This window comes from Panthera leo, chromosome B3, assembly GCF_018350215.1.
Source record: "Panthera leo isolate Ple1 chromosome B3, P.leo_Ple1_pat1.1, whole genome shotgun sequence".
NCBI classification, from domain to species: Eukaryota; Metazoa; Chordata; class Mammalia; order Carnivora; family Felidae; genus Panthera; species Panthera leo.
The window spans coordinates 14,120,001-14,136,475 of NC_056684.1; positions in this window are offsets into that span (position 1 = coordinate 14,120,001).

Consider the following 16,475-nt stretch of genomic DNA (forward strand, 5'->3'; position numbering starts at 1 on the left):
TCTCAAGTGCATCTGGTGGTGTTGGGCTATTTCTAAAGTTCTATGCTTTGTTGCCAATGGTCAGTGGGTATCATACGGATACTCCATGCCCCTTGGAGTCTACCTAGACCAGAATAAGGTCCTGAGCCTCTGGCTCCCAGGATGTCACTGCTGCTAACAAAACCCATATTTGCAGATTTTGGAGAGAAGGTGGGACCAAGACTGACGAAGAAGAAAGGCACATATCTTTGTACCTCACATCTCATTTTGTTGGGGGGCACCGTTGTCTCCTGTTTTGCCTAAGAGATCCATCATATTCTGAGGCAATGGTTGTCAGACTTTTTTTTTTTAAATCAGTAGAAACTGCATAAATTAAATTTTGTGTTGAGCTCTTTTTCTTCTTAATTAAAAAAGTTTTTAATGTTTATTTATTTTTGAGAGAGAGACAGAGCCTGAGCGGGAGAGGGGCAGAGAGAGAGAGGGAGACACAGAATCCCAAGCAAGCTCCAGGGTCCGAGCTGTCAGCACAGAGCCCGACGCGGGACTCGAACTCATGGACTGTGAGATCATGACCTGATTCGAGGTCAGACGCTTAACCGACTGAGTCAGCCGGGTGTCCCAAGCTGTTTTCTTATAAACAGGCAAATGCTAAAAAACTTCCCTTAGTGAAGACCCCCGTTGCCCCATGAGATACCCTTTAAAACGCTAGAACTCTGGTTTGAAAATAATTCTCCTAAACGATTAACCAGAAACACTACCTTGACCAGACGTCTCTTCATTCGTGACTGAGGAGTGAATTCAATCTTCTTCAACTCAGTCTCCCCCCTTCTACTTTTTCTCCCCAACTCAATGAGCCCATTGAACGCAACTTAAACCTCTTTTTTTCTGTAATTTGATCAAATATTCCCTGACAACATGGACAGGGTCTGCTAACATGCTAAATCTTAGTTCAACCTTCAAGAAAGCCCTTCCCATCCAATGATTACTTATTGAGTATCTTCTATATTGCCAGGTACTGTGAAATCCGAATGTTTGTGTTTAGAAGTCAGGAGATTCGACTCCACGGCGCATAACTCTGCGTTTTTCTGCTTGCTACTTAGCACACCTCAGAATGGTCAGAGATACTTAACCAAAACCAGAAAAATTCAAGTGGGAAAGAAGAACGGATATTTCCGCGCAATCTTCAATTTACAAGGAAAGGCACAATTAAGGTAAGTGAAGAGTCACGTGCAATTACGCTCAGAGAAGTGTAAGCAGGGCTTGAGAAATAGTTGTTGCCTTTCCTTGTATTAAATAAAATAATAAATTATTTGAATAGTTCTATTATCTATCCTTAACTGAAACATACAGTGCCTGTCCTATTTCTTCAAAAAGCTTGTTAATATGCAATCACCTAGTACAACTGCTAAGTTTTTAAAGGTCGCCCATGTTTTATTCATAAAGGGTGGTTTTCTGGAGGGGAAAAGGTTACAGTGTCATGTTATACCATATTCTGATGGAGGCTCTGCTTTCGAAGGTATGTTCTAATGGATCAGATGGGGAAAGGGAGAGATTTGGGGGACAGCGAAGTGAATTGTTGCAGAGCTATCAATAAAACTTCGTTTAGAACCAGAAAAATTTTCAAATGAGAAAGGATCCATTCTGCTTTTTCAACGATTGAATAAGCATGGCAGCCTGTGTTATTTATATTCACAAATATATTCAGTTTTTCCCTAAGGCCGTGTATATGAGAGTGAATGTTTCTCAGCCCTCTTGACGGTAAGCGGCCATGTGGCTACATCTATCCAATAAAATGTGAGTAGAAGTGAGTAGAAACGTGTGTCACTTGCAAACCGCAGCATTGAATTGAGACCGTTCAAACCACCAGCTCCCTCTTTTCTCTCATGGCAACTGGGAAAGACAGTGTATTCAGCGTGTGGATCAGGGTCCGAATCACGGAGTTACTGTCTGAAAATCCATTATCCCAAAGATGTACCCAAATGCAAATTTTCTTTTTGGAATAATGTTCTGTATCCGAGGAAAAAACATTTTGTTGTGTTGAGGCAGTGACATGTTGAGGCTGTTACCTGCATCAGTCAGAATTCTCCCAGAGCAACAGAACCAACGGGAGAAGATTTATGGTAGGAATTGGCTTATGCCATGACGAAGGCCAAGAACTCTCATGATCTGCCATCTACAAACTGGAGAGCCGGGAAAGCTGGTGGTGTAATCGAATCCAAGTCCAGATGTGTAAGTCCCTAGATGAGACTGACGGCCCGAGCACAAGGAGAGTCAATGTCTAAGGACAGGAGAACATGTCCCTTCCTCCACCTTTTTGTTCTTTTCAGGCTCTTAATGGATTGGACGATATCACCCTCATCGGTAAGAGTGAAACATTCATCCAGAAACACCCTCATAGACAAGGCCAGAAATACTGTTTTACAAGCTATCTGGGCATCCTTAGCCCAGTCAAGCTGACACAAAATCACATTACCGCAGTGTAATGTAGATGTCTCCTAACAGAGACATGTCCCAAGATAACATATCCTTTACACATGTGAAAATCTGAGTCTCTTCTTTCAGGGGTCAGCTGAACTGCCAAAAGCAGCTTCAAATTTTACTTGGTTCATCATCCTTTTATAGAGGTTAATCCAGTTTGCAAGGTCATAAAATATTTTTAGGTATGGAGAATAAAAAAAAAAAATAATAATTCAGGTAATTTGATTCTTAGTCCAAAGCTCTTTGTGTAGAAAATAGCCCATATTTTAAGAGGAAATGGCAGTAGGTAGTATATTTATCCTTGGGTAATGTTATCTTTCCATTCCTTCAATCTGTACTTCTTTATAGAGGACAACAAAACTGGTACCTTGAGTATTTTTTCTCTTTTATTAAATTAAAAAAAAAATATATATATATATATAGAGAGAGAGAGAGAGACAGAGACAGAGACAGAGACAGAGACAGAGTGTGAGCTGGGGAGGGGCGGAGAGAGAGGGAGACACAGAATCCAAAGCAGGCTCCAGACTCTGAGCTGTCAGCACAGAGCCTGACGCGGGGCTCAAACCCATGAACTATGGGATCATAATCTGAGCCAAAGTTGGTCCTTTAACTGACTGAGCCACCCCGCACCCCTAAGTATTTTTTTTTCTTAAGTTTCTCAAAATACCTCAAACTCAAGCCCAGAAATACAACATTACCCTCTCCTTCTAGGGACCATGTCTTTTTCATCATCACATCTCTCACCACGTCAAACACATTTGTTTGTATTAGGGCTCAATAAATGTTTGACTTTAATTGAAAGAAAATTTAATTTCTCTTTTTTTTCCATCATGATTAATTTGCATTTTATCTTTCTGATCACTGGAATTACAAACCTCAAGGTCGTCTTTGATTTCTCTGTCTTCCTCAACACCAAGAGCAAATGGCCATCAACACCCTTCTTGGGATCTTTATTCTGTTTCCAAAATCTATACTCTTATCCTACTGCTAGTTTGGCCCTTCAACTCTCAACCATGACCTACCTTTCTCACTTAAACCTCTGATTATCCTAAGGTCCAGACAGGTTCCAGAAGCAAATCATATTTCTTGGCTTCCTCTCTATTTTGTTCATGCTTTTCTCTTATCATTTTTCTTCTGGTCATTAAGGACAGTTTTTCTGGAAAGAGAGAGAGAGAGATGTAGTGTAGTGTGTTGGTTAAGAAGGAATCTGGCTCTGCAGTATAGTGTCCGTGTGCTTATGGACCAACAAGTTAAGGTTTCTCTGCTTCGGTTTAATGATATATACAGATGGAGCCTGGCTTTAGTATTTACCCTTTTCATGTTCTTAAAGGTCTCCTAATAACATCTACTTATACACAAACACTCACACACACACATACAGGACATTGGTGAGCAATATAGAAATGATTAAACATATCTCAGGGAAGGTGAAGGATAGACCCTACATCACATTGCCTTGTGCAAACCCCTTTCTCTTTGCCCATTGTCCATTCATGTCTCTCTGCTTCCTTATCTATTCTTTTCTGAGCTTTACCCTCTGTGTCTCCAATTCTTTGTCCTCCTTTGTTAAAGATTTGTTTAATGTTTATTTATTTTTAAGAGAGAGAGACAGAGATAGAGACAGAGACAGAGACAGAGTGTGAGCTGGGGAAGGGGCAGAGAGAGGGAGACACAGAATCCGAAGCAGGCTCCAGGCTCTGAGCTGTATGCCCATAGCCCGATGTGGGGCTCGAAGCCATGAACCACGAGATCATGACCTGAGCCGAAGTCGGACACTTAAGCCTACTGAGCCACCCAGGCGCTCCTGTCCTTTTTTTTATATAGAGCAAAGTAGCAACCATAATTTTCTTGGGACTTTACCCTCAACTTCAAGCAGCAGATAGAAGTAGATTTTCCAAATGTATGGGTTGTTTCTCCAATAGTAATTCTCATGTAAAGTTTTCTCCCGAACTTTAACTTGAGATAATGTCACTGAATTATGATGATATGTAATTGCTTGGGACAGATGCTATTATATATAAGCACTTAATAAATTTGGGGTATCAATATCATTATTACAGGGATCCGGGTGCCTTATTTGGTCTGGTATTTGTGGATGATAATCACTACTGAAGTTTCTGAGGTCTATTTGAATCAGGGTAAATATCAGTGGCTTAAAACAATAAAAATTAATTGCTAGCTCAAGTCATATGCTGACGCACACTGGGCAGACCTCTTGGGGGCTCTCCTTTGAGCAATAACCCAGGCAACCTGGTTCCTTCCATCTTATGTTGTCTGTCATGGAACGAAAAGAGTGGAGGGGCTGTATGGTTAAGCTAGAAGAGTCAGACATCACGCTGCCCACATTGCATTGGCTGGAATCAGTCATGTGAGTGCAAGGGAGGCTGAAACATATCATTGTTTCGTGCCGGATGAGGAAATGGGACTGGGGATCTAACCTTTGACATAAGGTCTGTGTTATTTCTAAAGTAAAAGTTATGGTGAAGCAAATCTCAAGATAATATGTATGAGTAACATTTTGATGAACTTTTCGTACATGGTTGAGTTAAAATAAGATTTAGGTATATGATGAGAGTGGGCACATAACTTTGCTCTACCGTTGTCTTGCCTATCCGTTTGTGATGGGCTGCCACTAAGATGGTCCCCAATTGCTCTCACCTCCTGACATTCACCCCTTTGTGTAACCCTCTCCCCTCAAGTGTGCCTGGGTGAATGATTGCTTCTAGCCAGTTGCACATGGCCAATGTGATGGGATCTCCTGTTCATGATTACATTATAAAAGACAGAACTTTCCTTTTGCCATCAGTCTACTGCCTTCGGGATTTGTGTGCTTGGGTAAAGGAAGCAGCCATGTTGTAGTGCCCGTGTGGCAGGGAACTGAAGACCCAAGTCAAAGAGGTCTCCAGATACTGCATTCTTCCAAGAAGCTAAGTGAACTAAGGAAGGGATCATTCATTCCCCTCCGGTGGGCTCTCAGACAAGATGGCAGTGCTAGCTGACACTTTGGTTGAAGTCTAGTGAGGTGCCCTAAAAGAGAGGCTCCCCCCCACCCCAGTTAAGCCATGTCCAAGCATCTGATCCACAGAAACCGTGAGATAAGAAATATGGATTACTTCTTTATTTTTATATGACTCCCTTTCCTTGTCGTTACACCAATAACCGCACGTATTTAATGTATACAATTTGATGGGAGATCGTCATCAGAATCAAGGTTGTTCTAAATCACTAAGGTTGTGGTAATTTGTTGCACAATAATAGACTCTAGTTAGTGTTAAGATTTCTTGACGTAGATATATAAAACAGAAAGTAATATATGTAAGATCTATTTTAATAATATAATATGCATTTTATTATATCAAAATTCCAGTTTGAATTCAACTTACCAGTTTTAGAATTTGTCCATGATTTGTATAGAGAAATAGAGGCTTCCAGATTATAGGAGAGCACTCATTAGCAAACTTGAGCTAATATCAGTCAACAGGCGTGCCAAAAAACCCAGGAATACGCTAACATAAAGAAATAGACCAAGTTAAGATTAGGAAACAAAGAAACCTTAAGATCTGTAAATTTTGGGGCTCCTGGATGGCACAGTCAGTTGAGTGTCAGACTTCAGCTCAGTTCATGGTCTCACGGTTCTTGCCTTTTGAGCCCTGCATCGGGCTCACTGTGGTCAGCGGTCTGTACGTGCTTCGTATCCTCTGTCCCCCATTCTCTCTCTGCCCTTCCTTCGCTTGCACTCTCTCTCAAAAATAAACAAATTTTTAAAAAATAAAAAATAAAATATCTGCAAATATTATTAGTGCTAAATAAGAAACATAAGGCTGGGTCAAAGTTTAAGAAATATGTGAAATATTGGTCAAAACTTTGAAGGTTGAAGTGTCTCTTTGTTCTCTATTAAAGTAGCTTAAAAACAGGCCAGGTTTGATACGCTTTTTTAAAATCTACATGGATTTCCATTCTTTTTGAACAAAAGCCACACCATCCTGCAACCTGTATTTAAAAGGACCAGATGCATTTTCTTAAAAATGGCCCCTTCTGTCTCTGTCCCCTCTTTTACTTTTCTAAAGGGTTCAGAAAGAGCCCTGCTATTATATCTTAGGTCACGAGGTAAAAATTAAATTGTAAGGGAGTTGTGGAAGGTAAAGGCTGCCAGATGAAGTAATAATGTAAAACGCATTGGTTTAGGGGCCGGGTTTTATTTGTTAATATCGCCGCTGTTATATTTCGAGAATATATTGTAATGAATGATTTGATTATGCTTTCACCCAGAGGCGCTGCACAAAGAATGCAATTTTAAAATGCAACAAATGGGTTTGATGGCTCGTGTATGTGTAGAATACACACTCATTACGTGTCTCTTTGTGCAAAAAGCAGTGAGATCGGTGAGTCAATGGGTGAGATTCCAATGTTCGACTTGACCTCATTCCATGTTTTTCTCCTCAGAACCAGAGGACAGGGCCAGAAAAACTTAAGTGAAAGCTTACGCAGCTTTAGGACTTTACTTTTGCCTTCTTGAGAAGGGACAAAACTGGAAAACGGACTGCTTTCAAGTTTAATAGTAGAGTTCACCACCGAAATTGCCTATATTTCCTCAACTGTGACCCCAAGCACATAGTAACAAAAGGGCCAATTGTAACATCAATGTTTGATCCTGGGGCAAACAGTTACTCTTATTTTTACATATGCTTTCATGTATAAAAGCCTTTTCCTGTGCAAACTGAGAAGAGGAAGAAGGTCCCCATCCACAAATAGTCAAATGACTATATCTAGGATTCTTGACTTCATTAGTTGAAGCTCCAATTTAAAAATGCAAACGTACCCAGAAGAGAGTTAGTGGGTCAATACTTTCATACTTTAACGTAAATAAGTTTGATCAAAGATGTCTCCACAGTTTAGATGAGACGGGGGTCTGGGAAGAATGGAGCTTTGGATAGAGTAGGAGAAGATGGCCGTGATAACTCAGAAGTGAGGATGCCCACCCCTACACCGCAAGGAGTCGGGGTGGGGGGGCGGTGAATGGCTTGGGAGAGTTTCAAAACACAAAGAGAGCAAAGAAGGGCTGAGATCCCGCCGACTGGTACCTGCATTTACATTTTGGAATCTGTGATTATAGCCTTCCCAGTCAAAGAAACAATGTGTATCAAAATTAGGGGTGCCTGGGTGGCCCAGTTGGTTGAGCGTCCAACTTCAGCTCAGGTCATGGTCTTACAGTTCATGAGTTCGAGCCCCACATCGGGCTGTGTGCTAACAAACAGCTCAGAGCCCGGAGCTTGCTTCAGATTCTCCCCCCCCTCCCCCTCCCCTGCTCATGCTCTGTCTCTCTCTGTCTCTTAAAAATCAATAAATGTTAAAAAAAAATTTAATGATATTTTCCTACATTTTCAGATGAAATTCAAAATAAAATATTGTGTGTGTGTGTGTGTGTGTGTGTGTGTAAAATCTCCTAAAATTCAAATAGTTCCTCCCCCAATAGATTTTCTGAATGGAAAGTTCTAGCTAAATGTTGTAAAACTGGTCTTAATCTTTCCCCTGCTTTGTTGGTGCTCTAAGCATATGCTTTGGCCGACTCTGGTTACAACCATGTGATTATGTCCAGTCTTCACAAACAAAACACCAAAGCAACTTTTCCTGACCATTTTCTGACAGTGTATTATGACTTTCAATTACTGTTTTAGCCACCTTGCCTGACATGTTCTTTATTTCTCCCCCAAATTTGTCATTTATTTATGCTCCTTTGATCAATTCTGAACTAATAATAATTTACTGATGACTTAATCAAGAAAAAGAAAATTTAACATTTAGAATCCTATTGCCACTGGAAACTTAATTTCAATTATATACACAAAAACATTTTGTTTGCAGAAAATCCTTCCTTCTTTCCTTCCTTCCTTCCTTCCTCCCTTCCTCCCTTTCTTTCTTTCTTTCTTTCTTTCTTTCTTTCTTTCTTTCCTTCTTCCTTTCCTTTCTTTCTCTTTCTTTCTTTCTTTCTTTCTTTCTTTCTTTCTTTCTTTTCTTTATTTCCTTCCTTCCTTCCTTCCTTCCTTCCTTCCTTCCTTCCTTCCTTCTTTTCCTTCCTTTCTTCCTTTTCTTTCTTTCTCTTTCTTTCTTTCTTTCTTTCTCTTTCTTTCTTTCTTTCTTTCATTGAAATATGGCTGACATATTATGCTTTATTAGTTTTACAGGTGTATGATGTAGTGATTCAACAATTATATACATTACACAATGCTCACTATGATGATTTAGTGACCATATAAAGTTATTACAATGTTACTGACTATGCTCTCTATGCTGTACTTTTCATCCCCCTGACTTATTAATTTTATAACTAGAAGTTTGTACCTTTTTTTTTTTTACCAAAACAGTTACAGAATTCTCCATTTTTTTCCCCAGACAAGTTCTTCAAAATATGATCTATACAAATGATCTAATTTCTTCACCGTCTATTCAAACAAATTCACTCTTTTCAGGTAAAATTCATCCCTTGCCACTTCCTCACCCTCTAGGGTTGCCAGATAAAATACAGGACATCCTGTTACATTTGAATTTCAGGTAAACGACAAATACCTTTTCAGTACGAATATGTGCCAAATATTTGCTAAATCAGGCAACCCCTAGGGCCCCACACCTGGAAGAGTCTGTTACAAGCTTTTACGACCAGTCCATGCGCTGACATGTCCAGAGCGGACCATGACTGTGACACAGAACCTAGACTCTCATCTGCCCCACTTAATGACTTCGGAAACATCACGCATTTCCTAGCAAACTCGTGGAGCATCTCCAATGGGCTCAGTAAATGCTTTGCGTTGGTCTAGGTGCTGGATGTAGCAAAATAAGTAGGGCAGTGTTTTTGGACTAGGAAACAAAAAATAACCTTCAGTCTGTACTATTTTCAAGCAAAAGCCATTTCTGTCTCTCAATGGAAGCTCCAAGTGGAGGTCCAGCATGTACAATATATAAAAACAGAGCAGCTGTCATTGAGAGCGGAGACTTGACTTCACCTTCTGGGTTCTTCCTTCGCTGAAGATTTGCAACATCTCTAATGGCTCCAGCCCACACGGAGTGAAAATGCTTGCTTGAATTCACCAGCATGGGCGTAATGTTGCTAAGAAGAGAAGACACTGAAGAGGAAGGAAGGGGTAGGAGATATATTCCTGGTATTTGGGCTTCCTTCCCCACATTCTCTATTAAAGACCAACACAGTTCACTTCGACATGAACGTCATCTAAAGAAAGGTGGGGTATTTTGGTTTTATTTTTGTATTATGCTTTCCCCCCCCCCCCCGCCCCCATTTAACAACATAATTATTTTGGCTGTTCAGTGATTGACTGTGTAAAGAATTTTCATGCCTGGATTTGATAAAACAGCCCATCTGAGAGCATCCTTGGAAAATAAAAAAAATATCTGTTGGCAGATATAATATCAATGTAAAATATCTTCATATGGGTGGCCAGGTGTGTAAGTTTCTTGAAGGTATATATGTTAAGGGCATGTTGTTTTAAGGAAGACGACGAGTCACGGGCCACTGGGAGAGAGATTCTCTTTTGGCCAGGCTCCAGCAGGGACAGTTTTTCAGCCTCATGTGGCTAAAAGGCAAAGCTAAAAGCCACGCCCCCTGTGTTTGTATAGGTGTCTTATTATTGCCGCTTTATTCAACCCGGGGAAACGTGATGCTGAAGTGTAAGTGAATGAAGCAACTCTTTCCCTTTTAAAAGTCGCCAGGTCTCTGGCGTTACTACACCGGGGAAGACACAGTTTGCTCCAGCGTTTAGACTCCAAATGTGCTTCCTAAATAAATCTCAACGTCAATAAGATCCTCAATCCATGCATTCATCGGGACTGTTTACCAGCAGGGACCTTTCTTTGGCCTTTTAGGCAGTTTCTAGTTTATCCTTTTAGTTGAGACCTTTGCACCTGGAGAAGACATCGCCGGAGTTCCCCCTCTTTATGACGGCCACTGCTTTTCCAGGTGGGATTCGACCAGTCTCCGGAATATATGGCTCACGACCAAGGGATGGAGGGAGGAGGAAACTGAGGGTATTTGGGGAAGGAACTATCTTGCCGCCTTATATCCTTGTCACTCAAAAGCATCCTCAATTTGCCTTTGGGTAAACGTCACCCAAGCTGAAGAGCCGTTTTCCGTTCTCCATTCCCATGACCTTAAACCTGTCAAAGGCACATTTATTTTACCGAAAACTCAGTAAGTCAATGTCAGAAATGCTCTTCCCGTTTTTACAAATGGAATTGTACATCAACTTTCAATTACCAGGGGTATCTGGTCGAAGAGAAAAACTCCCAGATTTATCCTGAATCTTAATTTGCCAGCTGCTTTAGCCTTCCTTCTTCAGAATGATTCGCGATGAGCAGCCTGGCTAGAAGAGCTGAAAAGTGACTGAACAGAGTAATAATAGTATTAATATTAATAATATGACTTAAAGTGCTTTTGAATTCATCATCTCATCTGGTTTTCATAAACCCTCTGAGATGGAGATAGAAAGTGTGTGTTTTCACCCCTTTTTATTTTATTTTTTTGATTTTTAAATGTTTATTTTTGAGAAAGAGAGAGAGAGAGAGAGGCAGAATGTGAGTGGGGGAGGGGCAGAGAGAGAGGGAGACACAGAATCCGAAGCAGGCTCCAGGCTCTGAGCTGTCAGCACAGAGCCTGGAGTGGGACTCAGACTCATGAACCATGCGATCGTGACCTGAACAGAAGCAGGACGCTTAACCGACTGAGCCACCCAAGTACCCCTTTAAAAGATGGGGAAGCAGGGAATGAAATTTAGATCCCTTGCTTATGTGTTTGCCTAGTGAGTACCTCTGATTCTCTCTGTACTATATGATATTACAGAGTCCAAGATTTTACGACCACACTATCACTTTGTTATCTGTACATCTTCATTTCAGGAGCTGGCAAGAAGCTGGCAGATTGGGGATACAAAGAAAACAAACCTAGTCTTTTTAAAAATATATATTTATTTATATCGAGAGAGGGACAGAGTGTGAGCAGGGGAGGGGCAGAGAGAGAGAGAGGGGGAGAGAGAATCCCAAACAAGCTGCCCTGTCAGCGCAGAGCCCGCCATGGGACTCGATCTCACGAACCGTGAAATCATGACCTGAGCCGAAATCAAGAGTCCGACGTGCAACCCACAGAGCCACCCCGGTGCCACAGAACAAACCCAGTCTTTAATGAGACATTTAAAACTTCTCTAGGATTTCTTCCGATGATCTTGGGAACTTGGTTTTGTGGATTTCCCGATCACCATCTGAAATTCTGAAGCCCATTCTCTCTCTCTCTCTCTCTCTTTGTTTGAGATTGTCTTTTTGTAATGAGTAGCCCTGTCCTCTGGAGCAGGAAGCCAAGTTTGACAGTGTGAACAGGCACACATACAAGGCATCACTCGCCGTGGAAAAATGGGATAGCAAAGCTATTGTTCAAATGAAAGTCTTGTATTGATCTTGTATATTGTTTTAGCCTGTGCTGTGAGTTTTATAATCTAGATTCAAACATACGATCCAAGAATTGAAAAGATCTTCTGAGAATCAGATATCCTGCCTGAGGACTTTTCACTTCTTCTTACCATGTGTAAATAAAAGACATTTTTGAGGCATGAAACAGAGTCTACTACTCATTTGTGTTCTTATCACCCTCTTGGTCTCTTCCTGCTCAAGATTTCACAAAACAGTGCTCTGTTCGTGGGGTTGGCAGAAGATGAGAAGCAGAGAAAAAAGAAATGGAAATATTGGTCAGACAGTACTGGACTTTTTAATATTTTTTCCCCTAAAACTAATTATTTTGGCTTGAGAAGCTAAAGGAAAGCTAATCAAACACTCTGAATCTTTACTTGGTGTCAGGTTTTGCTTACAGCCAAAATATTAGGCGGGGCTTAGGTGAAAAGCCTATTAGTTTTCTTTAGGTTAGCCACAAGTTCAAACCCTATGATGTCATTTTTTATTAGGTTATTTCATGGAATATTTACCCTGCTCTTCAGTAAATATTCTGACTTAGAGACAATAAGACTGATATCCACTTTAAAAATAGAACTGAATTTGGGGCACCTGGGTGGCTCAGTTGGTTAGGTGACCGACTTCGGCTCAGGTCACGATCTCACGGTTCGTGGGTTCAAGCCCTGCGTCGGGCTTTATGCTGACGGCTCAGAGCCTGGAGCCTGCTTCGGAATCTGTGACTCCCCCCCTCTCTCTGTCCCCTCGCCAGCTCATGGTCTGTCTCTGTCTCTCAAAAAATAAATAAATGTTAAAAAAATTAAAAATAAAATAAAACTAATTTTGAAGGAGCATGGAAATTGATATTGTCAAAAAAAATGCCAGCAGCCACACTCACCTACTTCTACCTCACTCATTGATACAAATGGCCAACAGACCCACGAAAGACACTTAACATCATGAGGCAATAAGTAAAGGCAAATCAAAACCACGATGAGGTACTATTTCCTACCCACTAGGATACTAGGATACGCGTGATCAGAAAGTCAGGGAGTAGCGAGTGTTGTTAAGGATGTGGACCAAAAAAGAGCCATGCCGTGGATGGGAATGTAAAATGGTGCCCCACCTCCAATCTGGAAAATAACCTGGCAGTTCTTTGAAAGATTAAATATAGAGTTACTCTTGACTTGGCAATCCAGAACTAGATATATACCCAAGAGAAATGAAAACATATGTCGACACCAATACTTGTGCGTGAATATTCACAGCGAGATTATTCACAAGAGCCAAAAGTAGAAACCACCCAGAAGCTCCTCACTTGATGAGTGGATAAACAAAATGTGGTATCTCTAAACAGTGGAATGTTATTTGGCCATAAAAAAGGAGGGAAGCACTGATATACACAACAACACGGATGGACCACAAAAATATTATGCTAACCTTGGCAATGCCTACTAAACAAGCGTTCTAGGCTAAAATACTTACCGACATGTGCTATGAGTCTGCTGTAGAAAGCTAGTTCAATAAGACATTTTGTGAAAAGAGGGGACTATAATTGAATCAGCGTTGGAAAATCTGACTGCCCTCGGAGATCGGCCGCGTATGTGAGTCTAGTCAAGACTTTGAAAAGTCCCTCAGGAAGATCGCTGGTTGAACCTTCTTTATCCCCATTGATTTCCAAACTCACTTGATCCTGGAGTTTCCCTGTCATCCTTAGAAAATACTGCTTCGTGTAGAGCATTGTTCTGCAGAGTAGATACTGGAGGTATTCAGCACCCGTTTTCCCATCTGGAACATCCTAGGAGCAGAACAGTTCCTGAAGACGACTATGATTCTTCTGGGCTGAGTTGGGGAAAACGTCTGCCATGTGACAGGAGGACTTTCACATTGTTCGGCTCAAGATTGGTTGTCAATGCTGTAGGGTGCTCCTTTAATCGCTCCAGATAGTACCTGAACTCTAAATTCTTGTAGAAGACTACTTTAAGCTCTCTGTTCTTTTACCCTTCCCGGGTATCTAGATGTGAGATGCAATACTCAGAAGTCTCATGTATAACACAGATCAAAGACTCCTGCATCAGGCATTGGAACACAGACCCTCTGGGACCTTACTAACCACCACTCCTCTGCCCACCGGGACGATCGGCTTGATGTAGTCTGACTTGACCACCGGTTTTCCAAATTCTACTTTGGATAAATACAAGATCATAACCGAGCTAAAATTTTTCCGGCAATATTTTACCTCTTCCTGGACTTACTTATACTTCATTTTATATGAGTGTTAAGTCACTGCTATCCTTCAAGGATTATTAGAAGAACCGTCACATCCGAATGAGTATTTTAATTATTGTATGGAGGTTGGCCAGGCTCTCGTCTACCATAGAGTACAATGTTCTCTAAATTAAGAATCCATGGGAGGATTTTCCCTCTCATCTCAATATCTGGAAAATCTCTCCTATTTGGTTTTAGCATATGGTCTATCATCTGGTAAGTCTTTACAACTGATTGTGATTTTTTTTTTCTTTGCTTTGATCACTGGGAGGTAAACTTGAAGCCAAAGTTTGATTTACTTCCAGCAACTTTACAACACCTGGTGGAAGGTATAACTTGTTTCTTAACCTTATCTTACCCTTTTTCCTTAGCCATTTTTTTCTTTACCAGGAGTCCCGCCGTTATTTATCCGTATCCTGTATGCACACACACATTTCTGTGTGTGCACACATGCACACACAGAAACATATACCTTTGCGTAAATACTTACGAACCATCACAAATCCTTTATGGAACGGGGTGGGGACACAAACCAAGATAGCATGCTCATGTGCACATTCGGCGTCAGTCCAGAACAAGTGTCTTACACATAGGCGGGGCCAGATAAAGATTTCCAGATCATTAACCGAGGAGTGGAGATTCCCTTGAAATATCTTCCATGTTAAATTCTCTGGTAGCTTTATTAGTTGATATGCTTTCTATTATGTCCACAGCGGAAAACACTTCCAAAGCATATACTTTGTTATCAGTTACCAGGAGAAGTTCAAAACGATACCGTCTGGTCAAAGATACCATCTGGTGTGGAACTACGCTCATGTGTCAATGGTTTTTCAGGAGCGCGGTGCTAAGAGGCGATCTAAGGCTCTTCCCAGGCTCGCAGGGAAGAGTTGGGCTGATTAGTGCCGTCCGCAGTGGATACACGATGTGGAAATGACAGCCCATGGGCCACACGCACGCGATTCCTACGTAACAGTGATATCCTCAGCAAAATAATTTACTCCACTTTGCATATATTTAATCAATGCCGTGAAAAAGAAACCGATGGCTTTCACTTTAGCAAAGATATATTTGGTCACCCAAATGATCTCCAAATCTTCGTTTGTTTCTACAATTATTCCGGCACTTGGCGTCAAAATCAACGGAGGAAACCGTCTTTGGCTTGGCGTGGCTTTCACTCTGTTAGCACATTAATCTTCTATTACCCGAATGGTGTAGGGTATCACTGAAACGCTTTCCCATTGATTCCCACATGAATTTTTCACACGCGGAAGATTGAAATATATGTAAGCATGTTTCAGAACATGCTGGTATAAAAACAGGGATTAAATTTTACTCACCACACTCCTAACTAAATTTCACAGATGTTTTATGTGAATTAAGGATTCTAAAGCACTTAGAACAAAAGAGCAAGTGCAGTGATTACCTTAAACTCAGTTTTAATGCCAGACAAGTTATTGCCTCTGTTACCAAATGGAATTTCAAATTAACAAATCTCTACAACCTGTTCATACCATTAAATGGAACTCTGATATTTAAATGTCTAAATTGTAAAAATTTCAAGTGATAGGCATGAATTAATTTGTTTTGAGATTTAATACTTGTATGAAACTCCTATGTTAGGAGGGAAAGTCTTCGTGTAAGACACATAATTTTCCAGAATCCTAGCCTGCTGGAGTTTTTAACAAAATCATGTGACTTTTCCAACTGATTTTAATGTTTCGGTTCAGTGCCCATAGAATAATCTGCCCACTGCTGTCTCACATAAAGTTATTCTATTACTGTAAGAATTCATATGCAAAACTGTCTAAAATCCTGAATCTTAAAAGAAAAATTTCTTTGAACATAGCTAGGTAGTAATTGTTTTCCACAGAATGGTTGTATTTCTGAATTTTCACTGCGTTACTTTATCCAAACATACCTCCCATAGTTATATTCCCTAAAAGGGATAAAATGAAATAGATTGAGATGAATTAGACTAATTAATGGGTATGAACTGGCCTTTCACCCTAATAGTTGTAGACAAGCTCCATCTAAGAACTTAAATCAGGGTCTGCTGTTCTAAGCCTTAGTGGACATCAATTCACATCATATAATTTGGCAGAGTTGGCCCAGAAATGAACTTGCCATGGATTTGACCCTCCCAGTCATAGATGGGGCAGCTCAGGGAAAGGAAATAAGAACATACAAGCGTATACACACACACACACACACACACACACACACACACACACACATGTTCCAGAGCATTGCAGCTGTCTGAATTTTGTGAAAACGATAAAAAACACCACTTCAAAGGTTTTTTTCCTTGAATT